Source organism: Sinocyclocheilus rhinocerous, unplaced genomic scaffold, assembly GCF_001515625.1.
Source record: "Sinocyclocheilus rhinocerous isolate Xijiao unplaced genomic scaffold, SAMN03320098_v1.1 scaffold1155, whole genome shotgun sequence".
NCBI lineage: Eukaryota > Metazoa > Chordata > Actinopteri > Cypriniformes > Cyprinidae > Sinocyclocheilus > Sinocyclocheilus rhinocerous.
In genome coordinates this window covers 673,512-696,485 of record NW_015629044.1, presented here as the reverse complement: position 1 = coordinate 696,485, position 22,974 = coordinate 673,512, and the positions used below count along the sequence as shown (strand labels likewise).

The 22,974-nt window shown below is 42.1% G+C and overlaps 1 pseudogene; it reads right to left on the bottom strand.

Moving 5' to 3' along the window:
* The window catches only part of LOC107738617 (RNA binding protein fox-1 homolog 1-like), a 139,321-nt pseudogene that overhangs the window by 38,828 nt on the left and 77,519 nt on the right, over positions 1–22,974 (bottom strand).

Here is a 22,974-nt window from a genome sequence, read left to right as displayed (position 1 = left end):
GCTATGCGATTCAGTTCGCCCGGCGTCCCCCCAAGTTCAGTGCCATCCGCTTCATGGCAGTGAAGGCGGCCGATGCTCCTGTCTTGCGTGCGGAGATCGCAGTCCTACTGGCGAAGGACGCGATGGAGCCGGTCCCTCCAGCCAATATGAAGACGGGGTTTTACAGCCCCTTCACCGGTTACCGTTCAAGATGTTGACGCAGAAATGCATCTTCGGGTGCATCCGTCCCCGATATTGGTTTGCAGCAGTTGACCTGAAGGATGCATACTTTTATGTGTCGATCCTTTCGCGCCACAGACCATTTCTGCGGTTTGCGTTCGAAGGACATGCATATCAGTACAAGGTCCTGCCCTTCGGCTTCCCCAGTGAGCTGTGCAAGGTATTTGGACCCCCAGACACTGTGCAAGATCAGGGAGGACGAGGAGCAGGAGCTGCTCGTGGCGCCTTATTGGCCCACTCGGACCTGGTTCCCAGAACTAATGCTCCTCGTGACAGCCCCTCCCTGGCAGATTACTCTGAGGAAGGATCTACTGACTCAGAGACGGGGCACCCTGTGGCACCCGCGTCCAGACCTCTGGAAACCTCATGTCTGGTCCCTGGATGGCACGCGGAGGTTCTAGGTGACCTACCCCAGGAGGTAGTTGACACCATCACTTTGGTGAGAGCACCATCTACGAGACATGCTTACGCCTTGAATTGGAACCTGTTTGTCGAGCGGTGTTCTTCTCACCGAGAAGACCCCCGGAAATGCCCGATCAGGGTCGTGCTTTCCTTCCTCAGACCAGCTCTTTGTTTGTTACGGAGGCCGGCAGAAGGGGAAGGCCGTCTCTAAACAGAAGATGGCCCTCTGGATTGTGGATGCCATCACCCTTGCTTATCAGGCGCAGGGTGTGCCCTGCCCGCTCAGGTTGCGAGCTCACTCTACTAGAAGTGTTGCATCCTCCTGGGCACTGGCTCGTGGCGCCTCGCTGAGAGATATTTGTTGAGCTGCGGGCTGGGCGACCCCCAACACGTTCGCTAGATTCTATAGCCTTCGTGTGGAGCCGGTATCCTCCTGTGTTCTCACCTCAAACGGGTAGAAGCACTGAGAGGACCCGGTTTAGTGTTGGCTTGCTAAAACTGCTCCAGAGTGTCCGTACTGTAGACCCTGTCTAGCTCCTCCATCCCCTCGGCAGCCAGACGTGGCGGAGCATCCGGCGCCAGGCTTTTTTTTGCTGCGGCGCCCGGGGAGCAGTTGGGGGTTCGGTGCCTTGCTCAAGGGCACCTCAGTTGTGGTATTGAAGGTGGGAGAGAGCGCTGTACATTCACTCCCCCCACCTACAATCCCTGCCGGTACGAGACTCGAACCCGCAACCTTTTTGGGAGATGATTTTGGATGCAATCATCGCATGCCAATGTGCATTGGCTCATTTAGCTAATTTATCTCTAAGCGAGATCCCAATTCGTCGGTCACCGATGTGACGTCTCTGTTCCCTCCTTCAGGGAACGAGGGTTACATACGTAACCGAGACGTTTTCTATTTTAATATGTTTTAAAATGTAATTTATTCCTCTGATGGTAAAGCTGAATTTTCAGCATCATTACGCCAGTCTTCAGTGTCACATGATCCTTCAGAAATCATTCTAATATGTGGATCTGGCGCTTAAGAAACATTTTTCTTATTATCAATGTTGAAAACAGATGCTATTTTCATGTAAAATATTTTTAAAGGATTCTTTGATTAAATTATACCAAAAAAATAATTGAAATACTTTTGTTTTTGTAACAAAGTCTTTACTTTTAATCAATTTAATGAGCCCTTGCTGAAAGTGTTAATTTCTTAATTTCCTGACTCCAAACTTTTGAATGGCAGTGAACATTTCAAAGTCTTTTGAAGTCATATGAACAAATAAAAATGTAAGCTGTTATTCAACAATATTATTATACTTACATTATTATTTACTTTATAATAATTACAATATAATATTGTATAATATTCTCCTTCAGTGAGATGTTAACCAGATGTGAATCAGTAAGTTGAACTCGAGACGTGAATCATTCAAGAATTCATGAATTAATCATTCCGGTCAATTTTGTGAACTGAATCAATTTATTCATTAAAAAGATCTAGTTCAAAAGAATGATTCATTCACAATGAATGATTCTGCTCTCATAAATGTGCATTTTCACTACACCAAACTTGACTTTAAGTGTTCTACCCTTTGAAGTGAGGCCGTAGTGGTGCTCACTTGAATGTAATTCACCCATTATGTGTGTTAACATGAGCATGTGTACATGTATGTGAATTTATGTGCATTTATTTTACTTTGTGCCGCTTGAGAAAGGGGAGCGGAGGCTCTGCCTCAAGCCTGCAGTTATGCCCAGAGATATTTTTTAAACTTTCTGCTTGCTGCAGCTGTCCTGTCATGCTTCAAACGCTCTGGAAATCATATTGTTTGGAACAAAAGAATGACTGAGTCCCAGTGTAACAACTGCCTTTCTGACATTACAGATGCTCAGGACTGTTAAAACAAGCTTCACTGGAATTACTGGCAATGGAACGGACCGTGTGTCTGTGCGTGTGTGGCATTGTTATTTAAATCAGGCGGTGCTCAGGGCAACTCTGACAAAAGCAGCTCAAAAAGAGTCAAAAAAGCAAAGCTCAAATGAAGAATAAAGAACGGCTTGCTGGGACTGTAAATATGAATATTGTGTCATCATAATGTTTTTACAGGCGGCAAGATATACTCACCCGACTGAAACGCAAGGGTGGGGGGAAAACATGAGATAGAGCTCTTGAAAAATACTAGTCTTTCAATACATGAAAGGCTGCAGAAGTGGAAGGGGGAAAGAAATCTGTCTTGTGTTATTACAAGTCATAAACAAAAGAACACCCACTCCTCAAGGCAGAGAACAAAGAAAAACGGAAGATAAAACGCTAAAGCAGTGTAGTAAACCATCCAATGTAAAACTGACAAGATGTGTGCCATCTTTATTGCTTTAACAAAATTGCACTTTTCCTATTGCGGGAGGCTCTGTTTAATGGCGTCGTGAGGCAAGCGGGCCTCTGCAGAAGAGACACCAGGGGTGTTATAATTGGAAATATGCTTTTCCATTTACTGCTCTTTCAATAAAAGTATAGGAAGGAATGCAGCGGGTCTTTAGGTTGAGGCACGGCGTGGTTGGCGGCCATATGTGCCGTTTTAAAGATCTAATTTCATGCTCTGTGCATATGGCTGCCTTAATGACTCAATTAATTGATTCCGAAATCAATTAATCGATTTCTCCCCTTTCTGGTTGCCGTGGGGAGCCGGAGGCCACGGTGACTGATCTCAGGGTGATGGGATGAGACGGGGGAAAAGGAATAAATCTATAGGACTAAAATAGAGGCTGGCGGCAGAAGCGGAACGCATTTTGGATCGCATTCACAGTGCATGCTGAAATATCTAGTCATCAAACTCGCCTTTAAATCCTGCTTTCATAATTCAAACAATCGTGAGAAATTGTGATCGATTCCAAAAAAAAGAAAGAGTCCTCTGTGGCCATTTCCAGGGAGCCAGAGATTGTGTTGCTCCCAGTGTTCGAACTATACTTTACACATAATAATCCACGATGATCACATTACACAAAACTGAAATTGCACGTTAAAATAACACATTGTCAATATTTTTTGAGACCCCCCAAAATTTCACAAATCACGTTTTCAGGGGAGCCCATGTCTTATTAAGGGGAGCCGAGCTCCCCCTAGCTCCCCCGTAGTTCGCACCCTGGTTGCTCCCTGTAGGAAGGAAGGGTAAGGGAAAGATGGAGTGATAAGGACATGGATGTGAGGTAGGACAGCGGATCAGTCTGGGGAACCTACTCAGTTACTGATTGGGGACTCACAGAGTTGTGAGTGTTTACCATTCATTGATCTCACACAGAGTGCTAAACGGCAAACAGTGACAGGGCTGCCGGTGTGTGCTCTGAGCACACACACACACACAAAAACACACAGCCGCTGGAGTGTAAGAGCCCACACGGACACACATATGGCAGCGCTGGACAGAAAAAGATAACCTAACAAAGAACAGTGAGGACTTGGAGCGTAAAGTGGCAGTAAAATATTTCCTTTTTTCAAGGAATTTTTCCAGTGTGGGGAATGTGGAATAATTGCATTAGCCGTCATTGATACAGGAGTGAGTTTATGTTTACCTATGTTATGTGGATCCACATAACATGTTTTATTTGGATCCACAAGACAAGCAACAAAAACGGAATCCAAATACCTTGGGAAGTCAGTTTGCAAGATGACAGGTACACTTGGCTAACATATACATTCACAAGTCCTTATATTTATAACATTCAGCACTCAAGGATAGACAAAACATCTTAGTTTCCATATTTGCATACTCCCTATAGTGGCTGAAACTGAACAAAATTTTGCGAGTTTTTTTGCTTTCTTTTTTTGCAATCCACTCAACTGCAGTCCTTTAATCACATTCTTGTGCACATGACCTAAAATTCCAAATACTAGGGTTGGCTTCAACCAATGGCTGATATTTCAGCAGTTTGGAAAGATAGCAGGTATCAAAATACAGATCAAAACAACAGCCAACCTCAATGACAAATACAGAGTTCAAAGCCTTGTTTACAATCACAATGTCAGGAGTGTTTGGAATGCTTTTAAAATAGTCACTGTCAAATGTGTTGTCATAAAACCAATTCAATTCAACATTAGTATGCTGGTAAAACTTTCTGTCTTTATGTATTGTTTTCAAGTCCTTTACAATCAAATCAACCAGGCGATCGTGTCTGGACACATACAGTCCTTTGTAACAACAACATCCATTTAAGATGTGGGCAACCGTTTCATTTTCCTGTTGATTTTGATGTAACAGACAGTAGGAGTTGTAATTTGACGGGTACCATATTGACAGATTGTACATAGTTGGAAGACATTGTAGTCGTGCTTTAATCATAAAAATTAGAATATCCTCTGAGATTGAAAAGTTTGTCAAAACAGAGTGGGATACTGAGTGGTCAGCCGATTGGAGAAGTGCTAATTTTCCCTGTAGTTTCAAGCCCATCCAGTGCTGGGCATTTTGGGTTTTTTTTAGTTGAAGAAGTGAGGCTCTTACATTATTAGTCGATAGTTGACAAGGTGTACTTTCGGTGTTGAGTACCGCTAGAGTAGAGATATGCGGGTCTGTTATTATGTTCTCATTAAGAGCCGCTACCGCTCCGTCAGGTCCTTGCCAAGAGAGCTGCAGTCCTGTACGCTGGCAAAGATAATTTAAATCCAGCCAATCAGAGCGTACTCCAAATCCGGCTGTTTTGATGTGCAATTTTCCATTCGGTTTTAATTCCAAGAAACTGGGGCTCGTTGCACGAAGCAGACGGTATTTTGCGCCGCTGTAGATGTAGAAAAAGTGACTCACGTGCCAACTCTCTGACAGATGTATCGTCGTTATTCAGCATATTAAGAAGATGACCTATTCTGGAGGCAGTATAAATCCATTCAATGTTTGGGACACCGAGACCTCCGTCTCGGCGCGACTGGAAAATAATATCTCGGGTTGTATGGCTATTGAGGCAGAGCCATTTTCTCACTAGCTTTACCATTTCATCGTTCAGTGTTGAAAGTGTGCATTGCGGAATATGCACATTCATAAATAGATGTTGAATTTTAGCTGTTGCAATCAATCTGATAGCCTCGATCTTCATCATTATGGGGAGAGGGGAAGAGTCAATCAGTGCAAGTCTTCGGGTAAATTCATGACACAGCTCTGTAACCTGTTTCTCCCAGTCACCGCTAACGTTGAATTTATGCCCCAGATAAGGATAGATTTCATGACGTTCATATAGACGGATAGGTTTATGTGCTAATGCAAAGACCGGGGGTTTGTCAGACTTTGACCTATACCATCTATTTCCTCCACTCCGTCTTTCATAAAACGCAGCACACTTTGTATGTATGGTAAACCAGACCACCTTATGAAGTCATCTGTACGAAGAAGCATATTATGAATTACACTCTCATCTCGTGACGATATTTCCACATCATCCGCATAAGCTTGCACTGGATTTGGAGATCGCACACCTGCTGGTGCGCACTGACACATCCATTTCAGCCAGGAGTTAATCGCTAGTATACACACACACAAGTTTGTTTCGCTATCTTAGTGAGGACATTGCATAGCCTACCATTGATTTTATGACCTAACCCAACCCCTACCCCTAAACTTACCCATCACAGAAACATGTGCAAAACACTAGATTTAAATCAAAAACATCTTTTGGCTGGTTTTAACAATAGCCTTTTTAACTAGTGAGGACCAGTCAAATGTCCTCACCTGTAGGTTGCCAAAGTGTTTCACAATTAAGTCAAGTCAAAACAAGCACACACATACACACAAATAAATAAATAAATAAATTAATTAATACAAATTGTATGTATAGTTTTACATAATGTATATTTAGTAGGCTAATGCAATTTTCTTCATGCCCCTCATGCTCCTTTCAAACACATAATTAAACAAAAACTCCCCCATGAATCAATGGCTGATGCAATTATTCCCCACACTGGAAAAAATCCTTCAAAAGGAAAATATTTTACTGGTTATATACTGGTTTTATATATAGGGAAAAATATGCACATTTATATGCACATTTTATTCCCCTATACATTTTATGCATATACATAGGAATATGGCCAGCTACCTAGTTAACCTAGCTAAAAATAGAAGAATATTTTTCATTCCTTTCTTGGATCAATTCTGGGATGTGTGCCAGGTAAAAATACAGCGTCTGTGTGTGTGTGTGTGTGTGTGTGTGTGGGTGTGTGTGTGTATAGCATGCATACGGCTGACAGTTTACATAGCGTGCCATCTGTGCCGCATTCTTCTCACTGGCAGAGGACTCCAACATGGAGGGAAAAACAACAACAAACACAAAAAAGGCTTCCAGTTAATCTTTTTTGGTATCAAAAGATTCATTAATAGTCGTTCATTATAACAAACGCATATTTTGCTGCATTGTTGATTTTACGTGAGCAGGAAAACAAAAACCAAGCATTTGTGGAAGATAAACAAACGGCAGCCACAGTGTTCAGTGCTTCAGAGCTCATTTGTGAAGATGTTCTCTTGCACAAACAACCTCACAATAGTGCAGAGGTACAACACTGAGGGTTTCCTGCACTCAGTAAACCACGGAGGCAAAAAAGACAAATAAAGTACATCGGCGATGTTGCTATTTTCAGCACAGCAACATTACTGGGATGAAACGCAGTAACTGTCTAAGTCAAAGTCCACCATCAACTGTGAGGCCATAACCCTCCGTCGACCCTCAAAAGCTACACCAGAGGGGCTGAGAAGGGGCTGTTCTGCAAGATGTCCGGGTATGACCCGTTCCACACGTGTCCTCCCTTAAGGAATGGCAGCTCTCACTCTGGCTGGATGAGGATGAGCACGCCGGGGCCGTTTCTCTCGGGAACACATGGGGGAAGTGGGCCAATGAAGAGCGTCAGGAGTCAGAGCAGCAAGCCGTCACACTGAGCTGACATCTACACAGATTAGTCAAACACCGTTGGTGAAACGTCCTTTTTAGAAAACATTTGGATGAGAAAATATTTTTTAAATATGAGATCAAATAAATCATTCATCCGTCTGAAGCAACACTAGCCAACAGTGACACCTACAGGCAAAAGGTCATTTGAGAGGAAGCAGTACCTCTGTGTCACTATGATTGGCTGATTACAGTCAATGATATAATGCCTGGCTATCATGCTCACACACTGCCCACAAACCGGCCTGAATGGGTCAAGCTGGCGGCAATGGACGGGCTAATTACAGAGTATACAATTCACCCACTTGGACATCACCGATTTCTGTATCATCTGAAACTACATGAACTCGGAATGATCTGTGAGTGGGCCGGATTTAACAACCACTCAGGTCAGTTAAATTAAAGGTCCACCCCTGCATCTGTGACCATCATTACACCCGTGGTGTTTACTGAGAATTTGATGACTAATGTCCTGAAAAGAAGGTGACAATTAATAATAACAAAACTGTTGGTAGCAGACAATAATTCAAAATGATTTCTGCTGCATTATTGTGGTTATTTTTTAAGCAATTAAAAAAAATATTACAAACTTAGATGCAGATATTACTTGGTTAATGAAAAGTATGTTAAGATAAATATACTAACACATTGATAACATTTCGTTTCAATTTATTCATTAGCTTCTACAGTAGGCATGAAATAACAAGGAACATTTCTTTACAGCATTAATCCATTTAAGATAATGTTAATTTATAAATAAAATATTGTTCATTGTTAATTCTAAACAAATGTGAACTTATGTAACTGTTCAAAAGTTTGGGGTCTGCAAGACTTTTTAATGCTTTTGAAAACGCTATGCTCACCAAGACTGCAGTCCTTTATCAAAAATTCAGTAAACATTATTAATGATGTGAAATATTACTATAATTTAAATGTTCCTATTATTATCAAATGTTAAAAAGGTTGTGCTGCATAATATTTTTGTGGAAACCAATTTCTTTAAAAAAAAATGTTACTGACTTCTAACGAAACTTAGTGTATTTCTGAAAAGCATATGGAACAGCATTTACTTTCAACAAGCAACCTATAATATATTATTTTAGTAACACTTTACAATAAGTTTGTATTTGTTCACATTCGAAATGAACATTTCAGAAATCCACAAGCTCTCATACAAACTGACCACTGAGAATATGGCGGGAATCCACGGTCCTCTATCAAAACAGCGATGAAAACCATCTATTACTGTATAAAAAACATCCCTCTGGGGGCTGATTGGTTATCACCTACTCCAACAAACAAAGAAAAGATGCGAACAGGGGAAGTATCACAGTCTAGGCCTCTTTTGTTTGCAGATGAAGGATCGGTTGTGAGGAATGACTTGGATCTAAAAACAGCTCTAGCCAGATGAGGTCATAGCTTTGGATGTCTGTAAAGTTTTGCTTTCTCTCCATAACACTCGTCTAGGAAAGTGATAGAGAGAGCGAGAGAGTCAGAGGGAGAAGGAGAGAGGCAGGGGGGAAAATAATGGCTTTTCCAGATGTGGTTTTGTTCCCTTCTGCTCTGGCACTAAAAAAGAAATTTGAACACTAAGGTAGGATAGGCAATGAAAGTCTGGCCGCTGTTCGAAAGAAAGCTCACATTTTCCTTCAAATCAGTGAAACGGTTTAAACATTCTGTCTGTTGAACAAATAGTCGGGATACATCAGGAGTTAAAATGAGTAAAATTTTGCACTTTCTAAGGAATGGTTCACCCTCAATTAAACTTATTTTACTATTTTCTCACCCTCACATAGCTCCAAACCTGCATTCTGTTATTTTTTTTCCAACGCAGCACAAAAGCTTGTGCCGTACAACATAGTGACCACATTTGCAGGGATTAAAGTTCCGTCGCTATGACGGATTTCCGTCAGTTCATGAAGACAGTCACTTGCTTCATTCCTGAATGATTCAGCCGTTCGAAAGAATCAATTGAATGAATGATTCAGTGATAAAATCAGTGACTTGCCGCCACCTGCTGGCGGATTTAGTTTAATTTTTAGCGTATAATTTCAGTTATTTGAATCATATTTCTGTATTCAAAATTTTATATTTAAAACATTAATCTCCACATGAATTTATGAATTTAATTGCACTCATGCCACCTCTGAGCCTCATTAAACGTCTGAAAATGTACCTACAAGCCACTTTTGTGTTCTTCTGTGCCACCTCTGTAGTACAAATTAATTTATTAATACTAATTTCATATGATTGGTAACTTATTTGTCTTATTCTATGTTTTAAATAAAAATTTTAAAAAGATTATAAACATAAATTTTTTAATTTGACAATACGCTAAAAATGAAACTAAATCCGCCAGCAGGTGGCGGCAAGTCACTGATTTTATCACTGAATCATTCATTCAATTGATTCTTTCGAACGGCTGAATCATTCAGGAATGAAGCAAGTGACTGTCTTTATGAACTGACGGAAATCAGTCATAGCGACGGAACTTTAATCCCTGCATTTGTTAAGCTCCAAAAATCATAAATGAAGTTCACACGTGGGGATGAACAGTACGGATTTACTGTCTGTCAAATTGTATTACATTTACAGAGAACTTTAGCATTTACAGGGTGCTGATGTATTTTTCTCAGATAAAATTAAGTGAAATAAATGCAAATATTTGCTAATTTAGCTTATATTGCACAATTCAAAGAAATGACAATCATGAAAATGGGCCATACTGCCCCTTTACCATGGGGCAAGAAGCCCCCAGGCTCATCCCAGCTGTCATCTGATTGTTACAGATAGTAAAAAAAAAAAAAAAAAAGATATATATATAAATTATATCATTTTACATTTTCTTATGCCTTTAATATAAAATACTAAATCAATCAGGACATGAAGGTGAGAAAATAATTACATTAGATTTTTGGGAGAACTAATAAACTAACAACTAATAAACCACATTCTTGATTCTCTGTTACCATGCAGAATAACACTAAATCTTACCATTTGGGGACAGAAAATGCTCTTGAAATTATTTTTAAAACCTAGAGTAAAAACCTCACCAAACTAAATTTAGCGAGAGCACTTTGTACTCTGAGTTGGTGAAATAACGTCTCAGGTTACTTATGTAACCATGGTTCCCTGAGTAGGGAACGAGACACTGCGTCCTCTAGGTTTCTTACCATGCTGCGGACGCAAGCTTCAGACGAAGAAGTGAATGATGTGTAGCTCCCGGCGCCTATTTATGCTATAGTCGCACCGGTAGTGACGTCATGGCTGTCGCCGGCCAACGAGTTGGTGTTTTTTCAATGTATGCTTCAGACACGGGTCACGACGAGGCGTTCCCCATAGCGACCCCTAGAGGACGCAGTTCGAAGTTCCCATGAAAGGGAACGTCTCAGGTTACTTATGTAACCATGGTTCCCTGAGTAGGGAACGAGACACTGCGTCCTCTAGGTTTCTTACCATGCTGCGGACGCAAGCTTCAGACGAAGAAGTGAATGATGTGTAGCTCCCGGCGCCTATTTATGCTATAGTCGCACCGGTAGTGACGTCATGGCTGTCGCCGGCCAACGAGTTGGTGTTTTTTCAATGTATGCTTCAGACACGGGTCACGACGAGGCGTTCCCCATAGCGACCCCTAGAGGACGCAGTTCGAAGTTCCCATGAAAGGGAACGTCTCAGGTTACTTATGTAACCATGGTTCCCTGAGTAGGGAACGAGACACTGCGTCCTCTAGGTTTCTTACCATGCTGCGGACGCAAGCTTCAGACGAAGAAGTGAATGATGTGTAGCTCCCGGCGCCTATTTATGCTATAGTCGCACCGGTAGTGACGTCATGGCTGTCGCCGGCCAACGAGTTGGTGTTTTTTCAATGTATGCTTCAGACACGGGTCACGACGAGGCGTTCCCCATAGCGACCCCTAGAGGACGCAGTTCGAAGTTCCCATGAAAGGGAACGTCTCAGGTTACTTATGTAACCATGGTTCCCTGAGTAGGGAACGAGACACTGCGTCCTCTAGGTTTCTTACCATGCTGCGGACGCAAGCTTCAGACGAAGAAGTGAATGATGTGTAGCTCCCGGCGCCTATTTATGCTATAGTCGCACCGGTAGTGACGTCATGGCTGTCGCCGGCCAACGAGTTGGTGTTTTTTCAATGTATGCTTCAGACACGGGTCACGACGAGGCGTTCCCCATAGCGACCCCTAGAGGACGCAGTTCGAAGTTCCCATGAAAGGGAACGTCTCAGGTTACTTATGTAACCATGGTTCCCTGAGTAGGGAACGAGACACTGCGTCCTCTAGGTTTCTTACCATGCTGCGGACGCAAGCTTCAGACGAAGAAGTGAATGATGTGTAGCTCCCGGCGCCTATTTATGCTATAGTCGCACCGGTAGTGACGTCATGGCTGTCGCCGGCCAACGAGTTGGTGTTTTTTCAATGTATGCTTCAGACACGGGTCACGACGAGGCGTTCCCCATAGCGACCCCTAGAGGACGCAGTTCGAAGTTCCCATGAAAGGGAACGTCTCAGGTTACTTATGTAACCATGGTTCCCTGAGTAGGGAACGAGACACTGCGTCCTCTAGGTTTCTTACCATGCTGCGGACGCAAGCTTCAGACGAAGAAGTGAATGATGTGTAGCTCCCGGCGCCTATTTATGCTATAGTCGCACCGGTAGTGACGTCATGGCTGTCGCCGGCCAACGAGTTGGTGTTTTTTCAATGTATGCTTCAGACACGGGTCACGACGAGGCGTTCCCCATAGCGACCCCTAGAGGACGCAGTTCGAAGTTCCCATGAAAGGGAACGTCTCAGGTTACTTATGTAACCATGGTTCCCTGAGTAGGGAACGAGACACTGCGTCCTCTAGGTTTCTTACCATGCTGCGGACGCAAGCTTCAGACGAAGAAGTGAATGATGTGTAGCTCCCGGCGCCTATTTATGCTATAGTCGCACCGGTAGTGACGTCATGGCTGTCGCCGGCCAACGAGTTGGTGTTTTTTCAATGTATGCTTCAGACACGGGTCACGACGAGGCGTTCCCCATAGCGACCCCTAGAGGACGCAGTTCGAAGTTCCCATGAAAGGGAACGTCTCAGGTTACTTATGTAACCATGGTTCCCTGAGTAGGGAACGAGACACTGCGTCCTCTAGGTTTCTTACCATGCTGCGGACGCAAGCTTCAGACGAAGAAGTGAATGATGTGTAGCTCCCGGCGCCTATTTATGCTATAGTCGCACCGGTAGTGACGTCATGGCTGTCGCCGGCCAACGAGTTGGTGTTTTTTCAATGTATGCTTCAGACACGGGTCACGACGAGGCGTTCCCCATAGCGACCCCTAGAGGACGCAGTTCGAAGTTCCCATGAAAGGGAACGTCTCAGGTTACTTATGTAACCATGGTTCCCTGAGTAGGGAACGAGACACTGCGTCCTCTAGGTTTCTTACCATGCTGCGGACGCAAGCTTCAGACGAAGAAGTGAATGATGTGTAGCTCCCGGCGCCTATTTATGCTATAGTCGCACCGGTAGTGACGTCATGGCTGTCGCCGGCCAACGAGTTGGTGTTTTTTCAATGTATGCTTCAGACACGGGTCACGACGAGGCGTTCCCCATAGCGACCCCTAGAGGACGCAGTTCGAAGTTCCCATGAAAGGGAACGTCTCAGGTTACTTATGTAACCATGGTTCCCTGAGTAGGGAACGAGACACTGCGTCCTCTAGGTTTCTTACCATGCTGCGGACGCAAGCTTCAGACGAAGAAGTGAATGATGTGTAGCTCCCGGCGCCTATTTATGCTATAGTCGCACCGGTAGTGACGTCATGGCTGTCGCCGGCCAACGAGTTGGTGTTTTTTCAATGTATGCTTCAGACACGGGTCACGACGAGGCGTTCCCCATAGCGACCCCTAGAGGACGCAGTTCGAAGTTCCCATGAAAGGGAACGTCTCAGGTTACTTATGTAACCATGGTTCCCTGAGTAGGGAACGAGACACTGCGTCCTCTAGGTTTCTTACCATGCTGCGGACGCAAGCTTCAGACGAAGAAGTGAATGATGTGTAGCTCCCGGCGCCTATTTATGCTATAGTCGCACCGGTAGTGACGTCATGGCTGTCGCCGGCCAACGAGTTGGTGTTTTTTCAATGTATGCTTCAGACACGGGTCACGACGAGGCGTTCCCCATAGCGACCCCTAGAGGACGCAGTTCGAAGTTCCCATGAAAGGGAACGTCTCAGGTTACTTATGTAACCATGGTTCCCTGAGTAGGGAACGAGACACTGCGTCCTCTAGGTTTCTTACCATGCTGCGGACGCAAGCTTCAGACGAAGAAGTGAATGATGTGTAGCTCCCGGCGCCTATTTATGCTATAGTCGCACCGGTAGTGACGTCATGGCTGTCGCCGGCCAACGAGTTGGTGTTTTTTCAATGTATGCTTCAGACACGGGTCACGACGAGGCGTTCCCCATAGCGACCCCTAGAGGACGCAGTTCGAAGTTCCCATGAAAGGGAACGTCTCAGGTTACTTATGTAACCATGGTTCCCTGAGTAGGGAACGAGACACTGCGTCCTCTAGGTTTCTTACCATGCTGCGGACGCAAGCTTCAGACGAAGAAGTGAATGATGTGTAGCTCCCGGCGCCTATTTATGCTATAGTCGCACCGGTAGTGACGTCATGGCTGTCGCCGGCCAACGAGTTGGTGTTTTTTCAATGTATGCTTCAGACACGGGTCACGACGAGGCGTTCCCCATAGCGACCCCTAGAGGACGCAGTTCGAAGTTCCCATGAAAGGGAACGTCTCAGGTTACTTATGTAACCATGGTTCCCTGAGTAGGGAACGAGACACTGCGTCCTCTAGGTTTCTTACCATGCTGCGGACGCAAGCTTCAGACGAAGAAGTGAATGATGTGTAGCTCCCGGCGCCTATTTATGCTATAGTCGCACCGGTAGTGACGTCATGGCTGTCGCCGGCCAACGAGTTGGTGTTTTTTCAATGTATGCTTCAGACACGGGTCACGACGAGGCGTTCCCCATAGCGACCCCTAGAGGACGCAGTTCGAAGTTCCCATGAAAGGGAACACAAAGATAGTCAATTATTCATGGAAATGCCCTGAAACATATGAAATATTAAGGCGGGCTACAGCACTGATGTCCTTGGATGGCAGATCACGGAGGGCACCTCAATCCACAACACAATCCAAAAAACCTGAACCGTGACGAGCAATGCCATCAAGAAGAGTCAGAGATATAAGCGAGTGAGAAAGAGAGAGATATACTGTAGAGATCGGTGCTTACTGTGGCTGTGCCGGAGACCGTCTGTACGCTGTTGTCTGGTCCGCTGGGCTCACTGTGTGTCTGGGCAGGGGTGTACATGTTCAGCGTGTGCTCTGCCACGGGGGTCTGGCCCGAGTAGTCCGGAGTTGGGTGAGGGTGGGACGGCGTGTACTCAGCAGGAATGCCGTTCTGAGGGGGAGCGAACTGGGCTGATGGGTAAGGCTGGGCCATGGTTTCTGGGGGTGCTGGGGCGTCTTGATTACCCTGAAAAACAGAGAACAACAGCAAAACGTTAGTGCCATGTTAGCATAGTTCAATAAATGACCAAAAGTATGTGGACATCTGAACAGCACATCCATATCTGCATTTAATTTCAAAACACTGGACACTGAAAGCCATTCACTCTTTGAACAATAGAGCTATTTACAATAGCTATTTTTTTGCCAGCTTTATTTATTTGTAAATATATGTTAAATTTTTTATTCATCTTAGCTTTTTTAATCCACCTAAAAGATTCATTCAGATTCGTTCACTGACCCTTTATGCAGGTTACATAGCTAAACCAGGAGAGTGTGACAACTTACAGTATAACTACTTTTAAGCTACAAATACGCACAAGCAAATAACTGAATCATTTGATTCATATTGATTCAATTGATTCATTATAAAAAGGCCAGTCTTAAAATTCTTCATTAAAAAAAGAGACTCCAAAAAGAGCTTCCTGAACATCCTGAAAATAACAAATCAGATCTAACATTTTTTTTTCTCGTTCGTACTATTTTATTTGTACTAAAACACAGATTCTGAAACATCACTACTGCAGCAGAAACTACAGAAACATGTTATCATATATCTTGCTTGCAAGGTTTAAAATATTAACATAGATATTTACATATAGCAAAAAACATGAATTATATAGTATCTTTGTTTAATGCTATTTTTGTTAATACAAAAACAATTAAAAACAAAAGGACACCATCCAATTTGAACTTGAAATCACACTGTGCACAGACTAATTCAAGACATTTACAGTTTAGTCATATGGGCTTTAGATTCATAATTTTAAATATGTTCATGAAAATATAACTGTATTAAAGTTATATTTTTATTCCCTATTATTCAGTAGAATTCATTATCGTTTTAAAGTTACTATTCGGCTTTATCCCTATTTTCCACCTGACACTGCATCATGGGATTTGCTCTCATTTAGACTCAAGAGGTTAGACATGCTTGTATACATGGTTTTGTGCATCAAACATGCTCATTATAAGGGGTTTCCACATACTTTTGGTCTTTATATGAGCTCCACATAACACACGCTACATCTCGCATCAGTCGTGCTCTCTGTTTGTAAAGCATTAGCGAAGCACACGCTCGGCTTCAGACACAAGTTCACTCATACAGCTGGGCCAATTAAATTAGTGTTAGCATGCACCGGACCGACAACAAATGAACAAGGGACACCCACGGACAAATGCATTCCATACACAACACACATCAGATCTTTATCTCAGGAAGAGCTTTCTTATTTGATCAGGACCAATTCATCCACCTCCCAGCACCCAGATTATCCACTTATGTGTGGAGACGTCTCTCCACCCCGCACACAGAATCAACGCTAAACCGCCACTTTGCATGCCGCACCCAAGAGACCAAAAAGCCAGCTAAATTAGCGCTCGCTATCAATAAACAATGGCAGATTAGAAGAACGCAAACACACACAACAGGCATGGGTCATGTGATGCACCGAAACAGAGATAATGAGGACGTTTCATGAAAAATACATTCATCTAAACAGCTGTGTGGATTTGATGGGGACACTATTTGTTTAGACTTCAGGTGATGATAGCTTTATTCGTCTGGGTTTTGTAGAACCAGATGGAGTGTTTTTGTTCTGTACAGCATACTGGAAAATGTTATTGCTTAGAGGTCAGTGTCATTTTGGTATTATTTATATATACTATTATAGAATATATTCATATTTTGAATGAGCTTTTCTGTGTTCATTTTAATTTTAGCTTAAGTTTTAAAAATAATAGTTTTAATAATTTAGTTATATTTGTTTTTTATATATTTCTCCTTAGCCTTATTTTTTACTCCTTTTTTAGTAATTTCTGCACTTTTCAGCTACTTCAGTTACCAGTTAATTTCTGTTTATGTTTTTAAAGTTTCACTTAATATTTATATTTTATTTCATTTCAGCTTAATTCAATTAACAAAAACTATTTTTAATAGTTTTCGTTAACAGTAAGAACACTGTCAGAGGTTTCTGACAATTACCAATAGTGGAGATACAAGTATAAAGGTATAGCCATATTGAATGTGCATAGTATAGCTCAGACAATTCTGTCTTGGGAGAATTTAATGAGAAGTGTTTGCATTCATATCTTTGACTCGAAGAAATTAATCTTCAAGAAAGACTTTGCCAGTTTCAGTGTGCTCAGATTTTTCAAGGTACCAAAAAAAAAAAAAAAAATCTGAGACCCAGATGACATAAAAGGATAGTTCACCCAAAAATGAAAATTCTGTCCTTATTTACTCACCATCATATCATTCCAAACCTGTATACATTTTTCTTCTGCAGAACACAAAAGAAGATATATTGAAAAATGTTTGTCAACAATGAAAGTCAGTATACTTCAAAACAACATTAGACCCCACTGACTTTCATTTTATAGACAAAAAACTGATATATTTTTTCCCCAAAATATCTTCTGCTCTGCAGTAGAAAGAAATACTTACAGGAAGGTGAGTAAATTATGACATAATTTTCATATTTGGGTAAATTATCCTTTTAAGAAGTCTCTATTTTCTTTTCTTTTTAATCTCACTGCAGTCTAGGAGAAACAAGTGAGATAACAGAGACAACTAATTTGTGATTTTCCCTTCTTACAGGAGGAAACACTTCGTGACACACTTCAAACACACACACACACACACACACACACACACATTTCTTTCTCCAGGCCAAAGCAGTAGTTAAGTAGGCAGAGAGATCCCATCACCCACAGGCCTGTCGAGAACACACTCTGACACGGGACAACTGCACATGCTAAAACAAAGCGAAACACACTCTCCCACCACTTTCGCTCCTCTGACCATAATGCCACACTACACAGAAACACCCCCTACGTACAAAGCGTAGGATAAAAGGAGAGAAAGTCCAGAGCTCTATCTGTGATTTAAAGGAATATTCCAGTCTAAAATTAAAATCTGTCATCATTTCCTCATCCTCATGCTGTTCCAAACCCATTAGACTTTCTACACAATAGGATACGATAGTTTTGTGTGAGGAACAGACCGAAATGTAATTTATTTGCTTAAAATCACAAACAGTTCTTTTGAGACAAATCTTTTCAATGAATCACTTGATATGCTTTGCAAAACTGGACTAAATAATTTGTTCACAAATCGGTCTGAATAAACTTCACCTCTGTTTCAATGATCTGGTTGTAATGGTCAAAACCCCACTGGAATGGAAGACAATCAATGAAAACAGGGTAAATTTTGGTCTGTTCCTCACACAACGTTATCATTTTACTAATATAGTGCATATACCACATACATAGAAGGAATATAGACTCATATGGATCTCACATTTATGATACTTATACAGTACTTTTGTATCCTTTATGAAGCTTGACAGGTCCAGTTCTCATTCACTTTCATTATATTGTGAATTTCTGTAGCTCAAACAGTACTAGCAACGCCAAGGTTATGGGTTTGATTCCCAAGGAGTGTATAAACTAATAAAAATGTAATCCTTGAGTGCAATGTAAATTGCTTTGGATAAAAGCATCCGGCAAATGTTTAAATGTAAATATTGAAAAGACCAGCCAGTATATTCTTCAAAAATTCACTTTTGGGTTCCACAGACATCAGTCACATAGTTTTGGAACGTGTAAATAATGACAAGATTTTCATTCTTGGCGAGTCAAACGTGTCGAGGAGAGCCAGGAGGGAAGCTGCAACTTGCTACTCTGTAAACGGGACCTTGTAAAAAAATCCCTGCTGTTCCTTAAGCAGATGTTACACACATCACGCTGTTTCCCATTAACACCATCAGCACTTCGCATATCGCATTGATATTCAAGAGCGGGCACACCACGCCATAATTAGACTATCATTTGATCAGGAGTGCTAAACTCTTTATGCACAAGTGTCAAAGACGTTAAGGGGAGGACGGAAGGAAAGTTAGCGAAAAGACAGAGGTGCCTCCGTGGTGTGGGAAGCCCCTGTCGGTGCAGGTCTGCTGGGAGCTCTACATTTGCGGTCATTATAGACGTGCAGAGATTTTTTGGAGGCCCTCGTAATTTAGCTGCTGGCAAACACTGGGAGAAAAAAGGCAATGGCAGACAATCAGACTTAGCTAAACGCTTTGGCGTCCACCCTAATGAGAACCACATTTGGAGGACTGAAATATGTTTTACGTGGCAGCGCGCTGGATTCATCACTTTACTGTGCTCAGCTTCCAGGCAAACACTTACAACACATACGCAGCTATAAAAAAGTGGCTTTGTTTTAGTAAAGGGCTTTTTACAACACTTTGCAAATATAATTTCACACACAACGAGGTTACTCCTCCCTCGCTCCGTAGGCGAGAAGTCGCACTAAATTTCGCATGCACGCGAATAGAGGCGGCTCACGGTCGCGTTGAGTTCAACCACACACTAATGCCTTAAAAATGATGGAAAGCCAGGTGGAGCGCAGCAGCACTAAAGCGGTATGTGTCGGAACATTTTGGGGCGGTAGTGTTTGACTATTACGCAGCCAAATAAACCGTTTGAAGAGCAGCGCCTCTAACACTCGCCTGCCTCTCTCACTCAATCTCTCAGGGTGGATGACAGAATCCGGCTCATTTGAAATATTCGTGGCTGCCAAATTTGTGAGTTAAGCCACCTAGACCGACCCGAATGGAGCTTGGAGATGGACTGAAGAGAAACGAGAAATAAAGAGACGATGAAAAGTGTGAAAATAGAGATAGAAAGCAAAACAGCTGCTGATAAGGCAGCCTGAAAAAGAATTGCTGAAGGGGGCTCCCTCTTTCTTCAAAGCGCACACTCTCTCTCGCACACACACACTCGAACGCTGTCATACACAAGCCACCCGCTCTACTGTGCAGCCACAGCACAAAAGGAAGACGGGCAGGAGGAGAAAAAATGCAGTAATGCGCTTGGTAAGCAGAATAACGGTGAAAAAATACCTGTTCCACCATCTTGCTCCCTTTTTCCTCCATAAACTAAGCAGCTGCCTTAGTCCCAATCCCTGCAGCATCTGCCTAAAGCAAGCATCAATTATAGATGAGGGTGTGTGTTCACCGCTGTGTGTAGCGAGAGGGAGAGTGAGTGTGTGAGTATGTGAGTGGGAGGGAAGGGAGGGGTGGAGAAGGAGGAGGGAACTAATGCATGGGAAAGCTATGGTCCACAATTTCACTCTCTCTTTCTCTCTGTTAATAACTAATGTGCGACCCTCTGAAACGTTAGCGATCCAGGCCATTCGGCGAGCTTGAAAAGTACATTTAATTTAGAGTTGTGATATAGATTGTGAAATGATGTGAAAGCTATCTGTCTGTGAATGTAGAGTTGAAGGATTTTGATTGTATGATTCGCAGTCTTGTACAGTATCTCTGATGGTGAAATAAACATTCATCTCTGAAAACCTATGAAGGTTTTAAACTATGAAGAGCCTGTTTGATGTAATAAAAATGTAAATTCAACACATACAAGATAAGTTTACTTGAGAAGCAAAAATGTGAGACATAAGACTTGTATTCTATGAATATGTAGTGAATTACATTAGTTATTTTTACCGCATTGTCAATTTTTTTCTTGTTTAACAAAAATATTAATTAAAATTCCATACGTTCTAAAAGTCCATAAGTCTAAAAATCTAAGGAAAATTAATTATTATTTAAAAATGCACATATTCTACTAAAACAGGTCTAAAAATCTAAAAACTGAAGGGAAAAATAAAAACAATATTCCATATATTTATTAATATTTTCTCTGAAAAAAAGTCTACAAATCTAGGTAAAATAAATACATATTAATAAAAAATATACATATGTTCTATAATTTATATTTTCTCTGAAAACAAGTATAATTATATTAGTTTATATAAAGCAAATGTATTTTATTTTGTTAAAAACAAACAGTAATACAAAACTACTGATATTGGGTGAGTGTGAACAGCTGTTTTTTTTTTTTTTTGTATTCAAAAATGTTTAAAAATGATCGAGAACTTGTATAAGCCACTTGGCTCCACTCAAAAAAAATCACACAGGCTAAAATCTCACTGTGTATGCTTGATTTCTCACAGTAAATAAACAAACAAACAAAAAAAAACAATGTTTATTTAATCAAGTATCTGGTGCTTGGATGGTAAGTTCTGTTTATCATTGGGTTCATTTAAGGACACGTAATATAAGTGAGTACTGACCCCTTGGCATCCATCAGTGCAGCTGGATATTGGTTGGGCCGGGCTGAAAGGTAAACAGGATCAAGATGCACTGTCCTTGCTCTTTCAAACACACTGACTTGCATAGCGAAATCCTGGGCCAACTCTTTCAAAAAAAAAAAAAAAAAGATAAGAAAAGAAATGGCTGAGGCAAGGCCTTCTTGAACCCCTGCTGGTTCCACCCTTTCTTTCCTATAGATTGGACGTTCGATTAACCTTCACCTTTGTTTGCTCCTCTCGCTTAATGCAGGATTCTCTCCACAGGCGCTCCTTGTGTGTGTGTGAGTATGCATGTGAGCAACACCGAGTGTTTAAGGACCAGCGTGCTGCCCCTTTACTCCAGACAGTCAGCTGGCTTCTGTCCAGGTCTGTGGAGTGCCACTTCAGCTGGACACGCTCTCAGCTTAGAGAGCAAACCATTCCCCAACAGACCCACAGTGACATATGGCTATAGAGTGAGGCAGGACCCCGGGACCCCTCGACCGTTCATTATCCCAACCTCTCTTTCCTTCCCATTGAACTTCGCAGTACGTTTTCGTATCGAACATTTCATCACTCGCGTTATCCGGTGAGCGTTATCCAACACTTCTGGAGAAGTTTCGCCATTTGGTGAGTGCAAGATAACTCGGAAAGCCAGACATCAAATCGTACTCCGTCTCCGAGTAAACAAATTAATAATGCAAGAGGTTTTGTAGCGCATGGGTGTGAACTATTTTGAAAGTAACCCATTTCCCAGCAGGAGGCTACCTTTTAAACATGCAAACTCAAAAGGAAGCGGGGCCCGGCAGACGTCGTGAAAATATAACTGCCTCCTACCAGCAGAAAGTTTCTGTTGAAGGTTCATAGGGTGAAAGGAAGCTGAGATAGAGAGTTAGTGTTGTACCTCTGTGTGCACAGTTTATTTGTGCATATTTTTGACCAAATTATTCCTTAACACTAGAACTTGCTCATTATTGTCTATAGGCTATTTTAGTAATTTAAATAACATAGGTTATCTTAATATATTGATTAATGACTGTAACAAAGTTCGTAGTCACGGGAAGAAGGATTTTAATAAAATAAACAAACACAAAATGAAAGTAAAGCGGCAGCCCCTCGCGGACGACTGCCGCACACAAAACACAAAATAAAGTCCAGGCCTGGTCCTCTCCCATCCAACACTGTCGTCACTCCTCCTTTTATCCTTCCTGAGCTCCTCCGTGGGACTCGAGACCAGTGAGTGGTGCAGGTGTAAAACTGTTTAGATAAAACCAGATAAAAAAACGGGGTATTTATACCTATAATTATACCTGGTTCTCAAATGTAACCCGCTATATAATGCCTGTATGTTCGCGCTGTCATTTTCGTGCCCCTTATGTTTTAACATTGTACATGGCTAGGCAACCAACGCCTTTCACTCACTGAATTAGCGGTTATCAGTTTCATAAATAAAGACAAAATGAGTAAAAGAAGGTGATTTATGAATGCTGAAGAGGTATAAGAAGCACTAAATGCCATGAGCGAGGGAGAGTCTGATGGTGGGGAGATAAGTAAAGCGTCCTGTCGGCTCAGCATCTGACGGCGATCAATATATCATATTTAGACGTTTTATCCTAATGTTACTCATAATTGTTCAAAATTTGGATTAATTATTTAATTTTTGTTTTGCCATTTCTATCGTTTATTGTTCGCTTCTGTGTTGCTATTTATTCTAGTCTGCCTGTTTCCTGAAGAAAAAAAATCCGATCTGATGTAG